The 25,841-nt window shown below is 33.1% G+C and overlaps 1 long non-coding RNA gene across 1 annotated transcript; it reads right to left on the reverse strand.

Moving 5' to 3' along the window:
• Positions 1-225: 225 nt before the first annotated feature.
• LOC142335077 (uncharacterized) lies at positions 226-25,317 on the reverse strand. The gene is made up of 3 exons (XR_012758848.1): positions 25,258-25,317; positions 1,888-1,991; positions 226-333 (listed from the first exon to the last, which is right to left on the reverse strand). It is a non-coding gene; the product is annotated as an uncharacterized LOC142335077 (long non-coding RNA).
• Between the last annotated feature and the right edge of the window lie 524 nt (positions 25,318-25,841).

Raw genomic sequence — 25,841 nt, forward strand, 5'->3', positions numbered from 1 at the left:
AAATATCGCGGCTTTTTTGAAAGATCGAGTCAGAAAATTTTACCCTTCAGCAGTAAAAGTATTAAAAAGTATTAATAAAAAAATGCAAATATTTAACACCGCCAGAATTTCCTGATAATTTTCCCAATGGGATTACTGATAACATTTTTTTTAAGTTTTTCAAAGTGGGAAAAGCTAATTGGCAACAATAATGGGAATGGTTGCACCGGGTTGAAACAGAATAGATCCCTGTATAGTAATAAGAGTGTATTCCAATGAGTGAAGCTCCTTTTGCGAATACACTGTTCCAATAAAATACCCATTGATTAGAATAGTAAGTAAGCATATCAGGCCCTAAAACACATGACAGCTCAAGACAGATAATTCAACAATTAGTTATTTGAACTCCACTGTCAAAAAAATGTTACTCTTCGAAAGTGAAACTTATTTTAAAAAAATCACACAGAGGACCCCAGCGATCCGGGTTTTTCATCGTCTAAGATTTTACCAATGTCTATTAGAGTATTTTCAAGCAATACCTTCGATCTCATTATCAGATCTGACAAGATAATACTTAAAACGAACGGGATAAAACTTCATCTTATCGGATCTTAGACAATCGGACAATTGGACTTCGTTTTATCAGATCTTAAAGATGTTCATCTTATAAGTTGTTACATGACAAATTTTGTGGCTCGCCAAATCTTAGGCGCTTCAAGTTCTGTTCGGATCTTATACGATATCTCATTCAGTTATTATCCAATAAAGCATAGGTCATAAGGAGTCACTTAGGCTCAAAATACAGAGAAAATGCCGCATGATTTTGTTTGTGCCTTTTTTTAAGCGGCTGACTACAACATATGATTATTTTTACGTTTTAACTAAAATAAAAAAGGCCCGTCTTATCAGATATTACACGATCAATGATATTGCAAAGGGAAATATTATTTTATGTCATCCTTTCAGAACTTACACAAAAAATTCTAGCCTCCTCTACGTTCTCTTATCAGATCTTAAACAATAAAAACTGTAGTAGGAGTAATCTTTATCTTAAAAGATGTCTGGTCAAAATTTACACAAAAAATTCTAGTGAGATGAACATTAATATTATAAACTCTTTTATCAGATCTGAGCCGACAAAAATTGCACTTAGTTGAAAATCTACCCTAAAAGTTTTCTTATCAGACCATAAACAATATAATTTTTAGTCAGAGGAGTCTTTTTATAATTTTTGTCTTGTCCGATCTGATCAGACAACATAAGATAAACGGTTTATAACATATTGTTTGATCAGATAGTAATAAGATAAGAATTCTAATAAGAGAGTTAATTAACTTTTAAGTTGACTTGTCATATCATACACATTAAAAGTTCTCGAAAGATGATTGATTACTTATCGCAAGAATTATTTGATCAGAGCTGACAAATTGAAAATTGTGCTTAGAAGAATTTTCATCGTGTGATATCCGATAGGAAGGCTGTTTCCAAGGATCTTATACCTTTACTTCCTCTACCGAGGTGTGAAAAACGAGTAGTTCCAGATATTTTCATCATATATATGCAAAGACTGGCAAAAAACCAATATTCAGGACGTTATTGTGAAAGTTCAATATTACTGAATTTCTTTGAAAGATATACTTAGAAAGCTAGAAAAAAATTCCAAAGAAATGTGAATACTTAGATTATGTAAATTTTTATGTTACCATCTGAGTTTTCGCGTTTTGTTAGGCTAATTGAAAAAGACCCTGAAATATAATAGGGCGTAAAACTATTGTCCAGAATTTCTAAGACTACTATTTTTGCACCAGGAATTTGCCAGCCTTCAAAATAAAATCGTAGAAAAAAATTGTTTTATAAAACTCAGATAGTAATTGAAAAAAAAACTGAGAAACTGAGATTCAAAATTACCATAGGCAGTTCAGTTAGAAGCTTCAAATTCATAATATCTCCTTCATATTTCCAAGTTTGCATTGTGTAATAAGCATAATCTGGATAATTCGCCATTTGCAGATCTAAAAAGGAACCAGTTTTGTTCTTCAAAAGAAAATATAAGAATTATTCTAGGCTTTTAAATAAAGGAAAATCAAGTCTGGATTTTTAAACGCACAGAACCCAGGGCAAAGATTTTTTGCAAAAAAAATAAGTACTTTAGCGTATTATGCTGATGTGAAAGTGCTGAAAATATTTAAGGTCATCAGAAAGTATTATCGATAATCTACATTGTTATCTTACATTAATTTAGCTGTCCCTACTTTCCACTTTCCCTACCTTAACCACTTTCATTATGTTAACCATCCTTAAGTTGATCTCATTGTCAACCGTGGCTAGAGTGGCAAATAAGAACATAGACACACACACAACACAGGTCAAGGTCCCAGACTCAAGGCACCTCTGATCATACTAAATTGGGTTACACACAGGGGTCTACGTGTGACCGAAACCATAGAGTCAGGAAAGTGCTAAGGATGCGTTATAGTCTGAACAATGGCAGCAAAAGGTTCTGATCAAGACCCCAAGTCTGGTGAGAGACCACAGTCTGATTATAGTCTAAACAATGTTCGAGCAAAAGTCTGGACAACGGTCGAACGGGACTGTGATCAGAAACAAAACGATCAACAACCATTAATAACACTACTGGTGATACAACACTTGAGTTAAATTCAGAATATAGGCAATATTACAAAAAAAACCAAACATTGATTATGAGCACGATTATAAATGAAAAGATCAGTATATCAAATCAACGCCCAGTTGTTAGTTAAACAAAAAACTTTTTGTTGACGATTTTGTTGAAGACTGATCTCGAATCGCATTTAGCTCTTCTTGAACCACAGAAATTTACAAACGTTTTGTTGTTGACCCATCCATGTCTTTCGTTGTCCTCATACAGCTTTCACGGAAATTGTATAAAGCTCAGCAGAGTTAAATTCAAGATCTTTCAGTCTGTCGCTCGCTATTAATTGCACATGATTAAATCAATTCAAGCGTTTAATTATGGTTATTTGTCCAATGGTTGGCATCTGTGTTTTTCTGAGCAGAGACTGGTTAATTTTTTTGTCATGAAAGACAAACAAAGTATGCAACGTAAATAGTTACTGTAACAGCACCCGCGTTTGTTTTCCAGCATTTTGTTCATATGCCATGTGTCTAAGCTGTGTAACACTGCTGATACAATGAACGCTGTATAACGCTTGCACTTCCAGGTTTTCGCTAATTTATTGTTTTTCCAGATGTTCCATAAATTGCTGACACGTTGTCTAATTTCAGACAATTTACAGCTATTTTTTTTGCATCGTCCTCTTTTAAACTGATGTAGGATCCTATACACTTGAAAGCCTCAACACTCTCATGTTCGGTACAAGAAGCATCACTCAAACTGCTAGAAAGACTTGTGGTCACTCTGGTTTTTAGTTTACCGCCATTTCGTGCTGCATGAATTTTTCGACCGTTAACAGACTTAAAGTTTTCGAACTTTTCAACTATAGAATGCCTTAACTCAGGTTTTGTTTTTTCTTAAGCTGTTCTGCAACATCGCGACCCATGCACTTTTCTTCGAAGCACAGTACAAAAACAACAATATCACTTCCGGACATCTTTTTTTCTTTGGTAGGTTTTGATAATGTTCCACTGACATTAATCTCAAATGTCAGCTGCTTCAGACGGATCTTGTGGTCATTCAATTGTTCGAAACAAACAGCCTACAATTTTCTTCTTTCCCTCAAGCACACCAATGCCAATGGATAATCTCAAGACTTTTTTGATCTCCCAGAGGAATCCAGTTTGCCTTTTGTAACATCCTGTTATAATCTCGACTTGGTTTTGCTGTGCTGATGACGAAGCCATCGAGCGATCAAAAGTTACTCCCAATTTTTTGGTCTTGATAACGTTAATCAGGAGACCAAACTGTTTTGCAGTTTCTTCAATCCTATGTAGGTTCTCTAAACATCCTGATCACAATTTCCTACCAGGGCAACATTGTCAGCAAAGTTACGTTCTGCCACATTTCGGCCAATGTCTATTTTACCGCGTACTGAGTTTCCAAAAACGTAATTGTTTACCAATCCCAACAGGAATGAGGACCATACATCACCTTGACGAAATCCATCTCGAACGTTGAAGGTATGATTCACAACAGATAAGGTAATGTGTTAGTTAAGACCAAGGTTCGTCAACCAATCAGATTTCTTGAAAATTCTATGTTTTTCTAAGTCTATTTGTTGAGAAGTCACCATCCGCAGCTTTGTTTGGTCATCATATTTGGTCCTCCGTTGTTACGATTTCGAATCAATTTAACCCCCCGCCGTTGCTTTGATCTCAGACAGAAATAGCCTGCCGCTGAAAATAAAACTGAGTGATTGTAGCTGCGTGAACAAAATATGGCTAGTCACATACACTTTGAAGTGTTCATGCAGACTAATTAGGCGGCGGTAAAAAGTAAAAGCTGACTGAATTAAGTGCAATAAATTTGAAGAAAAGGCGACAAATTATGCTGCTTATAGAAATGGCAGAACTCCGATTTTGAGTTATGATTACCAATCCAAACAGGAATTGGTAATCCTTCTGAAAACTGTTATAATTGAATTCCCATGTTTCATTTCTGAAAAATTAGCGTTCGGGCGATACGGTCGAATCTCGATTTAGAAACGTCTTCCAGAAAAACTGATAGCTCATGTTTGAAAATGAAAAATGAATGTCTATTGAAAATACTTGTCACACACTTTTTTCTGCTCTTGGCGAAATTCCCAAAAGTGTTGAAACTTGGTTCTGATTAAGATTTTTCAGAACTAAAAGGCAATGTTAGGATGAAACGCGAGAGAAAACAGTTATCGGATCTTTTCCGTTTGTGCCCCCCCCCCCCCCCAGCTTCCTGGGCTCATATTATTTGCGCCCCCCCCCCCCAGTTTCTCAGCAGCTTATGGTCGATGAATAGCTTCATCGGGATAAGGTTCAACCGTCAGAAATTCAAGGAGTGTATATCAAACACGGAAATTGTAAAAATCAAACAAAGTTTCTTATTTCCACTTTTTTCCTAAGGAATTATTCACCGAAAAACTGCTGGTGGTCAATTTTAGTTGCGCATAATTCTGAGTAGTCACCTTTCATACAAACAGTACTGGATACGTAACCCTTTTTCAAATGCTTATTTAAAACTTTCCAAAAAGTGTTGTCCCAAAATCCAAAAATAGTTTTTGGACATGAACGAAAGGGCGTTTTTAATAGGCAACAAATATTAATAAAAAAGTCAGCACCAAAATTTTAGGGAAAAAAGCTACCAATTTTCAATTAAGAATCCCGATTTTTATAAGAATTCCGGCAAAGAAAAACATGCAACTATGCAACAAAACATTTGATTCTCAGCTTTACTCGTATCCTGATAGCAGAAAACTGAACATTTGAAGTGATGAAATAGGGATACACGATTTCGTTTATTATATCAGAGGATCAATAATTAGTGTACTCCATAAAAATTTAGACAGGTTTTCCGAACGCAAAATAAACTTTGGTCAACAGGGAGTAATTTAGAACCACAAAACATACTCATGCATTTGAAAATGATAGAGACAAGCGAATAATTTCATTTAACATTGACATCGTCAAAAAGTTTTCTCTAGTAGAATTGTCGGAAGAGAATCAGAGCTCAGCATGTAACCATTTTATGCACTGCCAACTAACAATAAAATGGGTCTTTCCCATTATAGCCCCCCCCCCCCCAGCTTAGTGGTCAGATAACCTATAGCCCCCCATCATGGTAATTATACCATAATGGGGGGCTATAATTTCATGGGGGCTATAATGGGAAAGACCCAATAAAATAGTAATACAGAGCTAGTCCATTCCAAAATTTTGGCACGGATTTTTTTCAAACCTTGATCTCTTCTGTCTGATTGTTTGCAAACTTTTTAAATTTTTGTTAAAACAAAACAGAAACAAGAAGTTGCGCAAAAACCATGCCGTTATTCTGGATCTATTCTGTTTTGACCCCCCCCCCCCCCATTTTAGTAACGTGTTATATAACAACATATAAATCGTAACCTTGGGGGGGGGGCTTATAAAAAAACACTGAGGAGGGCAAAACAGAATAGATCCTTATTTCTTCCTATCCACGAGAAGTTCACTATTCTTGTATTGTAACTGGGCTTCGACGCTAATCCAAGAAACAAAATCAGCTCTGATCAGAATTAGATCGGCTGATTTGAGTGCGTTTGAGTGTAATCAGAGATGGTTTCGATCGCACTTTAATCTGATCAAAAACGGTCAAGAGCGCATAGGATATTCTGACAGGAGACTTACTCGAGCGCACGATTGTCTGATAACAGACGACTTTAAGCAAAACTTGGCCTGTTCAGGTAAATAGTAACAAACCTATACACCTGAACTCACTTTTTGGCTGAATTTCCCCAAACATGTTCGATCATGCGCGCGGATGAAAAGTTCTTGGCAATTATTCCCTTTTAGTTTAGGATTGTTGCCTGAATATGTAAAACACGTACCTCAACTTCATTTTGAAATAGAGAGGTACCTTTTTTATGGGTTATTTACTCAAACATTATCTTGTCTCTTGATGGTTATTTATTGAGTCCGAGGAAACAAAAAACTATGCTGTTAACAGATAGCTTGGAACTATTATTTTGCTTTAGTTGTAAAAATGAAACAAACTAAGAAATTAAATTAATAAAGCAATGTTAAGAACAAACAATAAACTACTTATAACAAGCATCTAAAAAAATTTAAGACACAATTCTCAGTTTTAAGTCATTGTTTTAAGTTTTATAATTGTACCCATTTAAAACTGCTTCTCCGTCAGCATCTTCTTCAACATCTATTTGTGTTGTATGGACATGTGGAAAAACTTGTAACCCCTATAAAAGCTGTTATTGTCACAAGAAGCTCCTGCGCGGAGCAGTCGCAGGTTATTGTATCTCCTCGTCAATACTTCTTGAGACTCCCAACCGGGGTGGAGTTGGGCAGCTATCCCCTATAAAAGCTGTTATTGTCACAAGAAGCTCCTGCGCGGAGCAGTCGCAGGCTATTGTATCTCCTCATCTCATCAATACTTCTTGAGACTCCCAACCGGAGTAGAATTGGGCAGCTATCCCCTATAAAAGCTGTTATTGTCACAAGAAGCTCCTGCGCGGAGCAGTCGCAGGTTATTGTATCTCCTCGTCAATACTTCTTGAGACTCCCAACCGGGGTGGAATTGGGCAGCTATCCCCTATAAAAGCTGTTTTTGTCACAGGAAGCTCCTGCGCGGAGCAGTCGCAGAATATTGTATCTCCTCGTCAATACTTCTTGAGACTCCCAACCGGGGTGGAATAGGGCAGCTATCCCCTATAAAAGCTGTTATTGTCACAGGAAGCTCCTGCGCTGAGCATTCGCAGGATTTTGTGTCACCTCGTCAATACTTCTTGAGACCCCAACTGGGTTGGAGTTGGGCAGCTATCCCCTATAAAAGCTGTTATTGTCACAAGAAGCTCCTGCGCGGAGCAGTCGCAGGTTATTGTATCTCCTCGTCAATACTTCTTGAGACTCCCAACCGGGGTGGAGTTGGGCAGCTATCCCCTATAAAAGCTGTTATTGTCACAAGAAGCTCCTGCGCGGAGCAGTCGCAGGTTATTGTATCTCCTCGTCAAAACTTCTTGAGACTCCCAACCGGGGTGGAGTTGGGCAGCATCGTCAATGTTTAACGCTTGCTGGACATGCGTTGCTTCTTTGCAGGCGGCTCTTCCTCTGCTTCGAAATCGATATATGGACATCTTGAGAACGGCTTTTCTTTTGGAGCTGCATCGAAATCAAATATTTCTTCCTCATCGGATTCAATTTGAGAAGTTTTCCAGAACCCAGGATCAGGTGGTGAAAAGGTTTCTTCAATCTCAGTATCAAGTTGTTCAGTTAAATCTCTGGCGGTTTCACATTCACTGATCTCAATATAGGACTTTTGAGGTTTTTCCGAGGGCTGTTTCCGCTTGTGACCAATTTTGTAGTGTCCATACGCGTATGAGCTTATACCGTCACTCAGATAATAACGTTTATCGTCAAATGCACTCAAAGCAATTTTGTTAGACTCTGTTATGTTGACTGAGTGTTTGTCACTAGTTATAGATGTTACTAGTTTTCTCAATGGTGATTTTGATTCGAGCACTTCTTTGAACTTATCATGATGAAGTGTCTTTTTCACATGTTTGCTCACACCCTTGGCACTTTGTTTGACTTTCTGCAAAGTTTTTACAGAGTAAGCTTTTGGTTTCAGAAAAACTGCTTCCATCACAATGTCACCATTCAGCTCATCTGATAATTTAAGTCGCACTTTTTTGTTCAATTCACTATGTAAGTGATGATCCTTGGGGTAATCACTCAAATCAAGTACGTGTTTCAGCTGTTTGAGATCTTCGTAAATGTCATCCGTCTCAATTTCATAAAAGAGAGAATCAGTGTCACGATACATCACTCGAGCTTTTTTGTCAAACAAAGGCCCCATTTCTTCATAATGAAACCTGTACAGGTGTAGTTTTGACAGATCCAAAATAGCAGCACCCAGATAAGTTGGTTTATTCCACCTGATCTCTTTCTGGCTAAGAGTGATCCCAACAAGGTTCTCTCGAAATATAGTGAACTTCTCAAAATTGTACTTGTTGCAGTAAAATTTTGCTTTCTCCTCATTTTCAACAAATACCATCTTGTATCGACATCTCAAATTTTCCATCGTCTTTCCGAAGCATGAATTGTTCAACAATTTGAAAAAGTTTTTTTTGAAAGTGCTAATACCGGGTTGCTGTCGCAACTTTGTATTCTGCTCAATATAGCACTTCATGAAGTCACTCTGGTTGAACTTCAGAGTCTTATGTTGTCTAGTTATTTGGAGCCCCTGTTGACAATAAAACTTTAGAATTGAATAATGACATACATAATTCTGCTTTGACTTAAGCGTTTCCAGAAGCTTTGGGATATGACTGGTCTTGTTTCCCAATTCTACCTGATACTGAGAAAGCATCTCAGCATCGATTTTTAACTTCTCAGCAGCCAGAGGGAAATCATTGTGACAGTCATGTAAGTTGCTAGGATAATTCAAATCAACCATTACAAAGTACCCAACATCACTTTCGTCAGATGTTTGCATGATCTTTTCCAAACTGATGTCTGACCATTCAAATCCTCCGGTTGGCAGTTTTTCATCATTGTTCCACCATATAAGTTAACGACATCCAGAAAAAGTCCATACGTGCTTGGTTTTCCTTCATCAAAGTCATTCAAGTATTTGTTGTTAGCTTTCATGTACCGTTTCTCGCCAATTCCATTCAATCCTCCACGGATAGATCTCTCACAAAACAACAGCATATCTATATCAGAGAGCAAGTCCAACTTCACTTTAGTTGTTTTCAGCATTGCATCCCATGAAATATTAGGTGCACTATAGTAATGACAGGGGTCTAATCCATATACCTGATCAAAGAGTCTTCGGCATTTTTCAAACACGTCAGCCAGAAGAATGACATCAGTTTTGAGATACAACATGAGATAGTCACCAAAGCTTTTGCAGCCAAACATATTCCAAACTTTGTTAGCATGTTGAACATCCTCCTCAGAAACATCAATTTGACCAGACAATGAATTTATCCACTGATCACCATATTGAGGCAACGATTTTTCAGAGAGTTTCTCAAAGCTATCGAGAAACGAATATGGGAAAACTCCTTTCTTTTGCAAAATGTCGCAATATTTTTGGAAATGTTTAGATAATTGACAATAGTCCTTTGTTTCGAGTGTTGTAACCAGAGTGTCAAGACTCCCGGATAAAAAACGATAGCTGTCAAGGAAACGAAATTCTTCATATAGTAGCTTGTCATCTTTGCTTTTACCAACAGGAACAAAGAACGAGAATGAGATGTATGTCTCACTGTTGCAAGGAATGACTGTCAATTTTTCTTTCGATTGGATTTCAATGTATTTCAATAGATGATGTGCGTCATATTCACTAAGGTTGTGGAAAAAAATAGGCGTAAAAGTCTGCGTACGAAGCTTCAGATTGCAGCTGTTGTGTGCAACTCCGTATATTTCACCAGTAAAGTGATCATGATGGATTACTTTTTCGTCGTTTAAACTCCTCTGACAAATAACACATCTTTTACCCTGATCAATCATTCTCATTCGTTCTTCATCAGATATTATGAGACGTCTATGCTTCTGTTTTCTCTCAGAAATAGATTTGGCGTTCTCTCTGAGCCACTGAAAAAACTCTTCGATGCATTTCTCACCTTCAAAACCATAATAATCACTTCCACCAGTTTTATCAATAGCACAAAAACCTATTGCACAAGGATTCTGAGTTTCTTTGTTCAAGGTGTAGCTGTTATCAGGATTTTGACGACAAGTGTCGTGCTTAAGGCTGACAGCCTCTGTGTCGGCATAAATCACTAAGGGAACTGAAAACGTTTTATGCCAGTTTGTAAATTCAATTGTTGAGTCTTCCATTGGCATAGTAATATGAACAGCTTTATGCTCCCCACATAAATCCAAATGTTTCTCCAGTGCCGTTGAATTCCAAAATCCATGAAGGCAACGTTCGCAGTACTTATGTCGGTTATGATTCCTTTTTCCAAACTGCCGAGCCATGAAAGCGTGAAAGTTTGTGATCAAGCAGTAATGACTAGTAAATTCATCGGTCAGCAAAAGCAAAGGAATAATTTTTTGTGTTTTTATTTTAGACAAATAAAGTGGTAAAATTTTGTTTTTCTCGAAACCAAAAACATTAATTCCAATATTGTTTTGTTTCTCAAACTTTGGAACATCCGTCAAAGACATGGGGAACTCAACATTATCCAAATTGAGTTTGTGCAAATTTTGCTTGTATTTGTTTTGCCTCACTCGGTTCTTGTTCTCAGGATACAATGCAGCAAGTAGTGAGTATGCGAAACATCTGCTGTCATTGTTTCGTATATTCAGTAGAAAATGGTTTCCAACTAAAGCGGATGGTGTAGCAATGTAGCTGCTTCCTCTGATAGGTTTAAATTTGTTAATGTTAATATCCAAGTGATCAATTTTCTGAACAACGAATCCACTTCCACCGGTTGAAAAAATCTGGATTGAATTGTTCATTTGGTCAACCATTTCAAAAATTTCATCATCTGATAGTTCTGTTGTTAAAGTTTTCGACTTTGTGTTTGCATGACAGCCGACTTTGGTATCATCTGTTGGTTTCAACATCTGTACAAAAACAGAGAGCTGAATTTTCAAAGGTCCAAGCTCTGCTATTTTGTTTCTCATAAATAATTTAAGGTCTTCGAGATGCTCCGTAACAAAATTAAAGACATCAATTTGGTTGTCCGCTTGTATCCTGAATGTCTGAAAAAACTTTCCAATAGCTTGTTTCTCTTGTAGCTCCAAATTGCATTCAGTCTTCTCGGAAACCTCTCTGTGAGTACCATGAGCGTCTTCCTCATGGCTAGCACACGATGAAGTGTCGCCATAAATTTGTGTACAATGCTTGCACTTTGTGTACGTCTGACTTCCATGAACTGTTTTCAAATGCTGAATCAAGTTCCTGCTCTGAGTGAACTTCTTATTACATTGTCCACATTCATAGCTTGCTGTTTTTTCCAATTTTGTGTTATGCTCCTTCTCCATATGCTGCAATAGTTTCTCTTTCCTGCTGTACTTCTTCGAGCACTCGTCACAGTTGAAAGTCTTCATCTAAAACAGAAAAAGGTATATTAATATTTGATTACTGATTAACACTTTGAAAAAACCTTCTAAAAAGACTCGTCCACGGATCATATATTGTAACTTTTGCCATACAAGGAATTTAATCACTTAACTTATTCACTTAAGATTCCTAAGAAATACTATCTATGAAATCAATGATCTTCACCTTGTATAAGCTTTTGTGGTTTTTAAATTTTGTGAGCTCACAAGACCTGATTGAAATTCACTAACACAATTAATCATGGAAACAATAAGTGTACACTTGATTTTAAAAATTCCGAAAAAATGAGCCAGTTTTTTTAGAGATGAAAAGGAAAAGCGAATATATTTAGACGTTCCTCTTGGTATTTTTCTATATTTAAACTGCTGTTGAAAAATTTAATGAGAAAAATAGAAACTTACACTTCTAATTTGTTTGAAATATTTTGCAAAAAATTAGTTTGGAAAACAATTTGCTTGACTCCAATCAAAGCGACTGGCTTGCAGTTGTTGAATGCTTTAAAATGATTTATCTAACTAAATAACTTGCTTTTATAGTTTTCGTTTGCTTTCTAATTTTTTCCATTAAATATTTACATGTATCAAATTTTTTTGTTACGCGTAAACCTCTTCAATGAAGGGGAAACTTTACCGTTTGAAAACTTTTCCATAGTTTTTTACAGGTGATCCTAAATTCTGGCAAATATTAGTTGGGAATGCAGTTTTGTATGGCAAAAAAATTACCTTCAAAATACTGGCCTTATACTGATGAGATAATCGGAGATTGAAAAACAAAAACTTGGTAGTCCTCCGTTTTCTTTTCCGAAATTAGGTGGTTTGCTTTAGTTTAGGAAAAAAAAGTCGGAAACTCGTTATATTGCAACCACTTGCAACAACTAGATTCAATTATATAAGATTAAGCTTACTTCCATAAAATTTTTGTTGTTAAGTTTTTACAAGTCAATACTATTTCATAGAGAAAGAAAAAAGAACGACCGATCTGTAGTTGTTGAAAGCTTCGAAATGAATATTTTTTAAGCAAGGAAAGTTTTTATTGTACTCTTGTCTCTATAAAATCTGTTTGAATTTGTGTTGAATTGATTTCTCTATTTGTGTGGACACAGAGAACACTGGATAAAATTAAGATGAAGCCCTAATGTTTTTATGACTGACTTGCAACTTGTTTTACTATTAATGAGTTTTATATCTGATTAGAAATTCGGTCTACAGTTGCTTAAAATTTCCAAATGACTTTTTGTTGATGTTTTTTGGGTTCCTTTTAAAACTGTCACACAAATCTTTTATAGACAAATATGTTATCAATAAAGTGACAGAATCAAATCGTTGGTAATTTGGATTGCTTTTTAATACTTTTGAAGTTCAATAAACAATTTGATAAAAGCAATCTCTAGATGCAATATGACAGAAAAAATGGACTGAATTTTCAAAATTGATGATTGTGACCTTGGTGTTCGAATTTTCTCACAAGTCAACTGAGAACATTTTTGTGGTTGACGAACACAATTAATTCAACAGTCAACCAAAAGTTAAGACTGATGAGCAAATCAAGTTTTACATTGTCTCATTGCACACTAATTTATTATCGTACTTTGCAGGATCACGAATTTTAGCTAAAGTTGACGAACACATTAAGAAAGCGTCGAAATCCATATAGTTGTCTCATTTTATTTTCCAGGAAACCAAATGTTTTGCTTCTCTTGGTAAGTTTATCATAAATTTCGAGTAGATTGTAAAAGAGCTGTATAGTTTCCTGAAGGAGAAAGGATTTCTGGATTGTAGTTTTGTGATTTTTCATCGCCGCTTTTTATAGCATGGGAAAAAACTGGCTTTTTTTTGGTAACGCATAGCATAGTTTACCATGCTTATCTTTGTCATACCAATCAACATTCTGTTTCTGTTCTTTTTATTTTGTCAGTTTAACAAAAATTTAGATCCTTGCAGATCCTTGTACTCAGAATGATATAATGTAAAACAGATGCGCAAATTTTCCGTTGATTACGAAATATGCAACTATTATCTCACTAAATTTCTTTTGGTTCTGTAAATTGGTTGAAAATAATGTTACTACAGATACATATGTAGTACATATCGTTCAAAGTTCATACTGTAATTTTGACAAAATTCATGTTGTTGAACTTCTTTTTTGGTGCTGCCAAACAAATCAGCAAAATAAATGCTTCTTCAACAAAATGGTCTGAACGTTTTTAATTTAGTTTTTCATTCAAAAACAAAGTTAAAGAAACTATGTCTTAGCTTATGACATCTAATAAGAACTAGTTTGCTTCTACGGACTGCTGGAAACGTTTATTAACTGCTTAAGGATGGTTTTGAAGAACAACCTCAACAAAAAATCATGAGTAGTTATTTATTGATGAGAAACTTTTGCTTATGTTCACAAATTTTTATCTCAAACTTTCTTTGATCTTAAAATTTAAATAGATGAACTCTTTGGTATGTTTTTGTTCTCATATAAATTTCACAAGTGTACAGCCTCTAGGAAGAAGTTTAGTTTTGTTTAAATATAAGTGAAAGTCTCTAGAAAAGCGCATAGCGGTTTTACTGAACTTTGAAAGTTTCTGTTAAAATCCTTTGTTGATTAATAAAAAAAATTACCTACAAGAAATGTTTTTTGGGCTTGAAATTTTGGCTTGAAATTTTTGGCTTGAAATCTTGAAAATAGTGCTTTTTGGGACCGTTATTTTAATCAAGTATAATGACAATTAGCCCGCATTTAGCCTGAATACAATGACATTTAGCCTAAATAAGTTTGCCATGGACATTTAGCCTAAATAAGTTTAAGCGAGAAATCTTTGCTATGGTTGAAGAATTTTGATTGAATGACAGGTTTATTTCAATATTTGCTTTATATATCTCAAGTAGGAAAGCTTTGATGTCATTTTTTTTCACAGATTTGAAGTGAGAGAAAATTGAACAAAAGTGCTTTTGGAGAATTTTTTTGGCGAGTTAATTTTTCAACCTAATTTTCAAAACTGCATAATTTTTTACCTAAGGAAAATTCCAATAAATAATCTGTTTTGTATTTCTCGTACACGCACTAAAAATGTTCAGTTGACTTTTGATTACTCATATACAATTTGTAAAGACAACATATCTTTTAAAGTAATTTTGCTTCCCTATTGTGACAACTTTTAATTTAGAAATTTTTATCTAGGAATTGTAATTTAAGAAGGAAAAAAAATAATGTACATTTGACCTTTGATGACTCATACATATGTTATGTGAGCAAAATTGATGCTTTTTAAAGTATATTTGTGTTAGTTTTCACTAATGGAACAACTTTTTCTTAAGAAATTTTTCCTCTAGGACTTGTACATTAAGAGGAAAAAAATGATGTACAATTGACCTTTGATGACTCATACATATGTTTTGTGAGCAAAATTGATGTTTTTTAAAGTAAATTTGTGTTAGTTTTCACTAACGGAACAACTTTTCCTTAAGAATTTTTCCTCTAGGACTTGTACATTAAGAGGAAAAAAATGATGTACAATTGACCTTTGATGACTCATACATATGTTATGTGAGCAAAAATTGATGTTTTTTAAAGTAGTTTTGTGTTAGTTTTCACTAATGGGACAACTTTTCTCTAAGAATTTTTCTCTAGGACTTGTACATTAAGAGGAAAAAAATGATGTACATTTGACCTTTGATGACTCATACATATGTTATGTGAGAAAAATTGATGCTTTTTAAAGTATATTTGTGTTAGTTTTTACTAATGGAACAACTTTTCCTTAAGAAATTTATCTCTAGGACTTGTACATTAAGAGGAAAAAAATGATGTACAATTGACCTTTGATGAGTCATACATATGTTATATGAGCAAAAGTGATGTTTTTTAAAGTACTTTTGTGTTAGTTTTCACTAATGGAACAACTTTTTCTTAAGAAATTTTTCCTCTAGGTTTTGTACATTAAGAGGAAAAAAATGATGTACAATTGACCTTTGATGACTCATACATATGTTTTGTGAGCAAAATTGATGTTTTTTAAAGTAAATTTGTGTTAGTTTTCACTAATGGAACAACTTTTCCTTAAGAATTTTTCCTCTAGGACTTGTACATTAAGAGGAAAAAATGATGTATAATTGACCTTTGATGACTCATACATATGTTATGTGAGCAAAATTGATGTTTTTTAAAGCATATTTGTGTTAGTTTTCACTAATGGAACAACTTTTCTTTAAGAATTTTTCCTCTAGGACTTGTACATTAAGAGGAAAAAAATGATGTACATTTGACCTTTGATGACTCATACATATGTTATGTGAGCAAAATTGATGCTTTTTAAAGTATATTTGTGTTAGTTTTTACTAATGAAACAATCTTTCCTTAAGAAATTTATCTCTAGGACTTGTACATTAAGAGGAAAAAAATGATGTACAATTGACCTTTGATGACTCATACATATGTTTTGTGAGCAAAATTGATGTTTTTTAAAGTAAATTTGTGTTAGTTTTCACTAACGGAACAACTTTTCCTTAAGAATTTTTCCTCTAGGACTTGTACATTAAGAGGAAAAAAATGATGTACAATTGACCTTTGATGACTCATACATATGTTATGTGAGCAAAAATTGATGTTTTTTAAAGTAGTTTTGTGTTAGTTTTCACTAATGGGACAACTTTTCTTTAAGAATTTTTCTCTAGGACTTGTACATTAAGAGGAAAAAAATGATGTACATTTGACCTTTGATGACTCATACATATGTTATGTGAGCAAAATTGATGCTTTTTAAAGTATATTTGTGTTAGTTTTTACTAATGCAACAACTTCTCCTTAAGAAATTTATCTCTAGGACTTGTACATTAAGAGGAAAAAAATGATGTACAATTGACCTTTGATGAGTCATACATATGTTATATGAGCAAAAGTGATGTTTTTTAAAGTACTTTTGTGTTAGTTTTCACTAATGGAACAACTTTTTCTTAAGAAATTTTTCCTCTAGGACTTGTACATTAAGAGGAAAAAAATGATGTACAATTGACCTTTGATGACTCATACATATGTTATGTGAGCAAAAGTGATGTTTTTAAAGTATATTTGTGTTAGTTTTTACTAATGAAACAACTTTTCCTTAAGAAATTTTTCTCTAGGACTTTTACATTAAGAGAAAAAAAATGATGTACAATTGACCTTTGATGACTCATACATATGTTATGTGAGCAAAATTGATGTTTTTTAAAGCATATTTGTGTTAGTTTTCACTAATGGAACAACTTTTCTTTAAGAATTTTTCCTCTAGGACTTGTACATTAAGAGGAAAAAAATGATGTACATTTGACCTTTGATGACTCATACATATGTTATGTGAGCAAAATTGATGCTTTTTAAAGTATATTTGTGTTAGTTTTTACTAATGAAACAATCTTTCTTTAAGAAATTTATCTCCAGGACTTGTACATTAAGAGGAAAAAAATGATGTACAATTGACCTTTGATGACTCATACATATGTTATATGAGCAAAAGTGATGTTTTTTAAAGTATTTTTGTGTTAGTTTTCACTAATGGGACAACTTTTCCTTAAGAAATTTATCTCTAGGACTTGTACATTAAGAGGAAAAAAATGATGTACAATTGACCTTTGATGACTCATACATATGTTTTGTGAGCAAAATTGATGTTTTTTAAAGTAAATTTGTGTTAGTTTTCACTAACGGAACAACTTTTCCTTAAGAATTTTTCCTCTAGGACTTGTACATTAAGAGGAAAAAAATGATGTACAATTGACCTTTGATGACTCATACATATGTTATTTGAGCAAAATTGATGCTTTTTAAAGTATATTTGTGTTAGTTTTTACTAATGAAACAATCTTTCCTTAAGAAATTTATCTCTAGGACTTGTACATTAAGAGGAAAAAAATGATGTACAATTGACCTTTGATGACTCATACATATGTTTTGTGAGCAAAATTGATGTTTTTTAAAGTAAATTTGTGTTAGTTTTCACTAACGGAACAACTTTTCCTTAAGAATTTTTCCTCTAGGACTTGTACATTAAGAGGAAAAAAATGATGTACAATTGACCTTTGATGACTCATACATATGTTATGTGAGCAAAAATTGATGTTTTTTAAAGTAGTTTTGTGTTAGTTTTCACTAATGGGACAACTTTTCTTTAAGAAATTTATCTCTAGGACTTGTACATTAAGAGGAAAAAAATGATGTACAATTGACCTTTGATGAGTCATACATATGTTATATGAGCAAAAGTGATGTTTTTTAAAGTACTTTTGTGTTAGTTTTCACTAATGGAACAACTTTTTCTTAAGAAATTTTTCCTCTAGGACTTGTACATTAAGAGGAAAAAAATGATGTACAATTGACCTTGATGACTCATACATATGTTATGTGAGCAAAAGTGATGTTTTTAAAGTATATTTGTGTTAGTTTTTACTAATGAAACAACTTTTCCTTAAGAAATTTTTCTCTAGGACTTTTACATTAAGAGAAAAAAAATGATGTACAATTGACCTTTGATGACTCATACATATGTTATGTGAGCAAAATTGATGTTTTTTAAAGCATATTTGTGTTAGTTTTCACTAATGGAACAACTTTTCTTTAAGAATTTTTCCTCTAGGACTTGTACATTAAGAGGAAAAAATGATGTACATTTGACCTTTGATGACTCATACATATGTTATGTGAGCAAAATTGATGCTTTTTAAAGTATATTTGTGTTAGTTTTTACTAATGAAACAATCTTTCTTTAAGAAATTTATCTCTGGGACTTGTACATTAAGAGGAAAAAAATGATGTACAATTGACCTTTGATGACTCATACATATGTTATATGAGCAAAAGTGATGTTTTTTAAAGTATTTTTGTGTTAGTTTTCACTAAGGGGACAACTTTTCCTTAAGAAATTTTTCTCTAGGACTTGTACATTAAGAGGAAAAAAATGATGTACAATTGACCTTTGATGACTCATACATATGTTATGTGAGCAATATTGATGTTTTTTAAGGCATATTTGTGTTAGTTTTCACTAATGGAACAACTTTTCCTTAAGGATTTTTCCTCTAGGACTTGTACATTAAGAGGAAAAAAATGATGTACAATTGACCTTTGATGACTCATACATATGTTTTGTGAGCAAAATTGATGTTTTTTAAAGTAATTTTGTGTTAGTTTTCACTAATGGAACAACTTTTCTTTAAGAATTTTTCCTCTAGGACTTGTACATTAAGAGGAAAAAAATGATGTACAATTGACCTTTGATGACTCATACATATGTTATGTGAGCAAAAATTGATGTTTTTTAAAGTAGTTTTGTGTTAGTTTTTACTAATGAAACAATCTTTCCTTAAGAAATTTATCTCTAGGACTTGTACATTAAGAGGAAAAAAATGATGTACAATTGACCTTTGATGAGTCATACATATGTTATATGAGCAAAATTGATGTTTTTTAAAGTAAATTTGTGTTAGTTTTCACTAATGGAACAACTTTTTCTTAAGAAATTTTTCCTCTAGGACTTGTACATTAAGAGGGAAAAAATGATGTACAATTGACCTTTGATGACTCATACATATGTTTTGTGAGCAAAATTGATGTTTTTTAAAGTAAATTTGTGTTAGTTTTTACTAATGGAACAACTTTTCCTTAAGAATTTTTCCTCTAGGACTTGTACATTAAGAGGAAAAAAATGATGTACAATTGACCTTTGATGACTCATACATATGTTATGTGAGCAAAATTGATGTTTTTTAAAGCATATTTGTGTTAGTTTTCACTAATGGAACAACTTTTCTTTAAGAATTTTTCCTCTAGGACTTGTACATTAAGAGGAAAAAAAATGATGTACATTTGACCTTTGATGACTCATACATATGTTATGTGAGCAAAATTGATGCTTTTTAAAGTATATTTGTGTTAGTTTTCACTAATGGAACAACTTTTTCTTAAGAAATTTTTCCTCTAGGACTTGTACATTAAGAGGAAAAAAATGATGTACAATTGACCTTTGATGACTCATACATATGTTTTGCGAGCAAAATTGATGTTTTTTAAAGTAAATTTGTGTTAGTTTTCACTAATGGAACAACTTTTCCTTAAGAATTTTTCTTCTAGGACTTGTACATTAAGAGGAAAAAAATGATGTACAATTGACCTTTGATGACTCATACATATGTTATGTGAGCAAAATTGATGTTTTTTAAAGCATATTTGTGTTAGTTTTCACTAATGGAACAACTTTTCTTTAAGAATTTTTCCTCTAGGACTTGTACATTAAGAGGAAAAAAATGATGTACATTTGACCTTTGATGACTCATACATATGTTATGTGAGCAAAATTGATGCTTTTTAAAGTATATTTGTGTTAGTTTTTACTAATGAAACAATCTTTCCTTAAGAAATTTATCTCTAGGACTTGTACATTAAGAGGAAATAAATGATGTACAATTGACCTTTGATGAGTCATACATATGTTATATGAGCAAAAGTGATGTTTTTTAAAGTATTTTTGTGTTAGTTTTTACTAATGAAACAATCTTTCCTTAAGAAATTTATCTCTAGGACTTGTACATTAAGAGGAAAAAAATGATGTACAATTGACCTTTGATGAGTCATAAATATGTTATATGAGCAAAATTGATGTTTTTTAAAGTAAATTTGTGTTAGTTTTCACTAATGGAACAACTTTTTCTTAAGAAATTTTTCCTCTAGGACTTGTACATTAAGAGGAAAAAAATGATGTACAATTGACCTTTGATGACTCATACATATGTTTTGTGAGCAAAATTGATGTTTTTTAAAGTAAAATTGTGTTAGTTTTCACTAATGGAACAACTTTTCCTTAAGAATTTTTCCTCTAGGACTTGTACATTAAGAGGAAAAAAATGATGTACAATTGACCTTTGATGACTCATACATATGTTATGTGAGCAAAATTGATGTTTTTTAAAGCATATTTGTGTTAGTTTTCACTAATGGAACAACTTTTCTTTAAGAATTTTTCCTCTAGGACTTGTACATTAAGAGGAAAAAAAAATGATGTACATTTGACCTTTGATGACTCATACATATGTTATGTGAGCAAAATTGATGCTTTCTAAAGTATATTTGTGTTAGTTTTCACTAATGGAACAACTTTTTCTTAAGAAATTTTTCCTCTAGGACTTGTACATTAAGAGGAAAAAAATGATGTACAATTGACCTTTGATGACTCATACATATGTTTTGTGAGCAAAATTGATGTTTTTTAAAGTAAATTTGTGTTAGTTTTCACTAATGGAACAACTTTTCCTTAAGAATTTTTCCTCTAGGACTTGTACATTAAGAGGAAAAAAATGATGTACAATTGACCTTTGATGACTCATACATATGTTATGTGAGCAAAATTGATGTTTTTTAAAGCATATTTGTGTTAGTTTTCACTAATGGAACAACTTTTCTTTAAGAATTTTTCCTCTAGGACTTGTACATTAAGAGGAAAAAAATGATGTACATTTGACCTTTGATGACTCATACATATGTTATGTGAGCAAAATTGATGCTTTTTAAAGTATATTTGTGTTAGTTTTTACTAATGAAACAATCTTTCCTTAAGAAATTTATCTCTAGGACTTGTACATTAAGAGGAAAAAAATGATGTACAATTGACCTTTGATGAGTCATACATATGTTATGTGAGCAAAAGTGATGTTTTTTAAAGTATTTTTGTGTTAGTTTTCACTAATGGAGCAACTTCTTCTTAAGAAATTTTTCCTCTAGGACTTGTACATTAAGAGGAAAAAAATGATGTACAATTGACCTTTGATGACTCATACATATGTTATGTGAGCAAAATTGATGTTTTTAAAGTATATTTGTGTTAGTTTTCACTAATGGAACAACTTTTCCTTAAGAAATTTTTCTCTAGGACTTTTACATTAAGAGAAAAAAAATGATGTACAATTGACCTTTGATGACTCATACATATGTTACGTGAGCAAAATTGATGTTTTTTAAAGCATATTTGTGTTAGTTTTCACTAATTGAACAACTTTTCTTTAAGAATTTTTCCTCTAGGACTTGTACATTAAGAGGAAAAAAATGATGTACATTTGACTTTTGATGACTCATACATATGTTATGTGAGCAAAATTGATGTTTTTTAAAGTATTTTTGTGTTAGTTTTCACTAATGGAGCAACTTTTCCTGAAGAATTTTTCCTCTAGGACTTGTACATTAAGAGGAAAAAAATGATGTACAATTGACCTTTGATGAGTCATACATATGTTATGTGAGCAAAAGTGATGTTTTTTAAAGTATTTTCGTGTTAGTTTTCACTAATGGAGCAACTTTTCCTGAAGAATTTTTCCTCTAGGACTTGTACATTAAGACGAAAAAATGATGTACAATTGACCTTTGATGACTCATACATATGTTATATGAGCAAAATTGATGTTTTTTAAAGCATATTTGTGTTAGTTTTCACTAATGGAACAATTTTTCCTTAAGAATTTTTTCTCTAGGACTTACACATTAAGAGGAAAAAATGATGTACAATTGAACTTTGACATTGAAAATGACGCTTTTTAAGGTAATTTTGTGTTGGTTTTTAAAAGGAGTTTTCATATTTCACATCTGATAGGTCAGAAATTTTGGGATGCAATCTTAACAACTAAATATGTGTCTTAATTATTTGATAATCGACTAATCTCAGCTCCTCGCCTTTAAAACATAAAAAAAATGCTTCCTGATGAATAAGGGATGCTAATCTTTAACTATGTTGTTACCTTTTCTTGATCCGTGGATGAGTTATATAGGTTGAAATGATGGCGGAGATAAATGATGATTAAAGAAGATTTTTAACTTACTTTGCACAAGTTTTGAACCACTCCACTAGTCTAGGGATTCTTGATGCGCTCTGATGATAGACACAAAATGCTGCTCCTCTGGTTTCCAGATGTTCTTTTTTGCTTTCTTATGTCAATTTGTTTTTGAAGCGCTCGGAATTCAAACAAGAGTTTTTTCCGTCTTTTGTGTCCGTATGCTCTCTGCAACCAAAGTGACAAGATGTTGTTCCACCCAACTGTTCTTCTTGACACCACTCGTTTTTCTGATAGATCCTTCAAAACTAAAAACAAGATGTTTCTATACTTTTCGGATTCCTCAAGGACCTAACTTCTTAGTATCACTTCAAACGATGAATTCTTTTCAAATGTTGAATTAACCTGATTTAAATTGCAGGAAGTTACTTTCAACTTGTGTTCTTTCTACTCGACTATTGTCTTCCCTGTCAATTGGTCTTTGCTGGACAAAACAACAGTTGATGAGGTCAAAGTTTCAGTAAATTAATATCTTTCAAAAGGCTTTTTTGTTCCTTTTTTATATAAATTCTATTGAAGAATCAATTACTTCCTTTTATCGTGTTCGAACTTGTTGTTTTCAGATACGAATTTCGTCAAAACGTAATACGTCTGAATCGTATGGCTTATTGTGTAATAAATGAAAGGGAAGTCTTTTAACAGTCTGAGCCAGACAAGTTCGAGTTTGAGTTTGAGTTTGTGTTCTAAAAATAGCCCTTAGGTAATAATCTCATCAGAAAGTAGAACGCTTCCTACCCAGACGTTTCACATGTAGTTAAAAAACAAAATCTTCAACGTGAGTCTGCATATACCAATACATAGATTATTCACATTAGACACCCAGATTTCTGCTACTGGGCAAAAGTGTTCACTGGATTTATAGCCCTCAGACATTTGTATACAAACAATCTTCTTCACAGGGTTTAAATATCCCTCATAAACTTATCAAATTGTGTTCTTCAAATTTGCGTAAGCAGGAATTAAGCCTGCATTCACAATACCTTTATATATATATATATAGTTTATTCACATTAGAAGCCCCGATTTCAACGCAAAAGTGTTCATGACAAATATAGAGTGGATTTATAGCCCTTAGGCATTTGTATACAAACAGTATTCTCCACAGTGTGTTTATATACCTTATTAAAGAGGCAAGCCAACATGTCCCGTTCAAAAAAGTAAGTCCATTGAATTTTCAGGCAACAATCCTAAACTAAAAGGGAATAATTGCCAAGAACTTTTCATCCGCGTGCATGATCGAACATGTTTGGGGAAAATCAGCCAAAAAGTGAGTTCAGGTGTATAGGTTTGTTACTACTCAGGTACAATATCAGGCTCACATGAGTCTAATGGGAACCCCCCATTTTAAAGTACACCTTTTGTTTGATTATGATTTGTGAACTCTATCAGAAACCAACACCGCAGACTGGATCCGCTCAGAGACTGCACTGTAGATTATTGGCTCTGACCAAAATCAACAGGTCCAGCAGCTATCAAGAGTTGTTCCTTTTAACAACAGTTATTTAGACAACTGCTAGGAGAGGCATTTTTATGCAATCTGCCCTTTCTTAGCAAAATTGTAAAACTCCTGCACTAACTTACGAAAAGTCTATACTTCAAAATTTTTAATTATAGCAGACAAAATTTGTTTCCCTTCACGCGAACATTTTTGCCATTTTTTTTACAACACGATGTTATACGGATTCTGAAAAACTTGCCATACTAAACTTCTTTCTGATCGGACTCTTTCAAACGCAGTAAAGTCTTAAGCGAGACGATTTCGAGCTCAGGCTGGTTTAATCGCACACCAATTTGAGCGCAGGATTGTCTTATCACAGAAACTTTAGGGGCTAAAAAATCTGTCTGATCAGAGACAATTTTGATTGCACTTCAGTTTGATTAGAATTCAATTTGAGCGCACTTGATTCCAATAAGAGACGTTTCGAGCGCACTTGGTTCTGGTCAGAAAGTTCTTGGTCTGATTAGAAGTTGCTCTGACTAAAAGTGGAATGATTTGCAAAAAAAATTATTTTTCTTTTTTTTTCTAGTTTTTTACGAATTATGTCAAATACTAGATTGAAGTACAATTGCTTTTTCCCGCATTAAAGTGATGCCAATTTCTAACGTAATTTCACACTCGGAGTAGATTAAGTTAGTTCTGAACGATAAAAATTTGTTTATTTAAAAAATTAAGCTAATTTTCTTTTCAAATCTGTTTGTTGTGGATATCGATGGAACTACACTCCGCTAATTGAGAGAACTATTTGCCGGATAAATATTTGAAATACGACATTTGAAAAATATTTTGGACCAAGTAGGCAAACTCATCGACAAAGCGAAAGTTTATTTATCCATTAAATACAAAAATAGTAGAATTCTTAATAAGAAATCATATTTTTTCCAATTTGTTCCATACTTTCTCCAAATCCAAAATTTTAAAACAACTAAAATCTAAAAAAACATTAAACCATAGTTCTGTCTCTTCAAACGATATAACTGACTCAATGCAGCAAATTCTTTGAATTATTCCTAACTTAAGGAAGTGGTGAAAGTTGAAATTTTGAGGTAAATTGTGAGCCAGCAAATATAATAAGTCAAGAAAAAATAAAGGAAACCGAAAATTAAAGGAAAAATTGAATAAAATAGAAAAAAATTCAACGGTACAATAAACGGTACTAAGTAAAAACTAAGTAAGTTCGTTGAATAAATGTAGTTGAATTTTTGTAGAATCAAGGCTGAAAATTGAAGAACAAATTTTTGTACTGTGAACAAAAATTTATCTGCTTAATTTTCCGTAAGAGCAGAAAACTTGTTGGAACTTTGATTTCAAAGACTTTGGCGGTTATAATGTGAAAAATAAAAGCATTCACCGCTAATCTCTTTTAGTTTTTTTGTTTTTTTAGCACCGATATCCCGGCCTGGGAAGCAAAAATTTGATTAAAACGTTTATTTCAGTGCCCATTGGCACAATCTTTTATGATTGTATTGAAAATTTGATTAAAACTATTCACTGCGTTGTTTTATTTCTATTAGAGGGATTCTCCGGTACGTTTTTGACATGAAAACTTTTGTTTCTTTTAAGTAACAGAGCAATTAAAATAAATATTGTTTTAAATAAAAGGTATTTCTCCAAGGTTCGCTGTTACTAGATATACGATGGAAAGTTTTCGATATTTTTCAGAAGATAATTTTTATCAGCTGTAAGTATCTAATAAAAATGAACCTCTCAACAATATGAGGGAGCATCGCGGGAGTTTTCGGTCAAATTTAGCAGAGTGAAGATCCAGCTTTTATAGTCTAAAAATTAAAGTGCCGCTAACCAAAAAAACAGGCAAAAAACGGGTCGA

This window comes from Convolutriloba macropyga, chromosome 2, assembly GCF_964194025.1.
Source record: "Convolutriloba macropyga chromosome 2, txConMacr16.3, whole genome shotgun sequence".
NCBI lineage: Eukaryota > Metazoa > Xenacoelomorpha > Acoela > Convolutidae > Convolutriloba > Convolutriloba macropyga.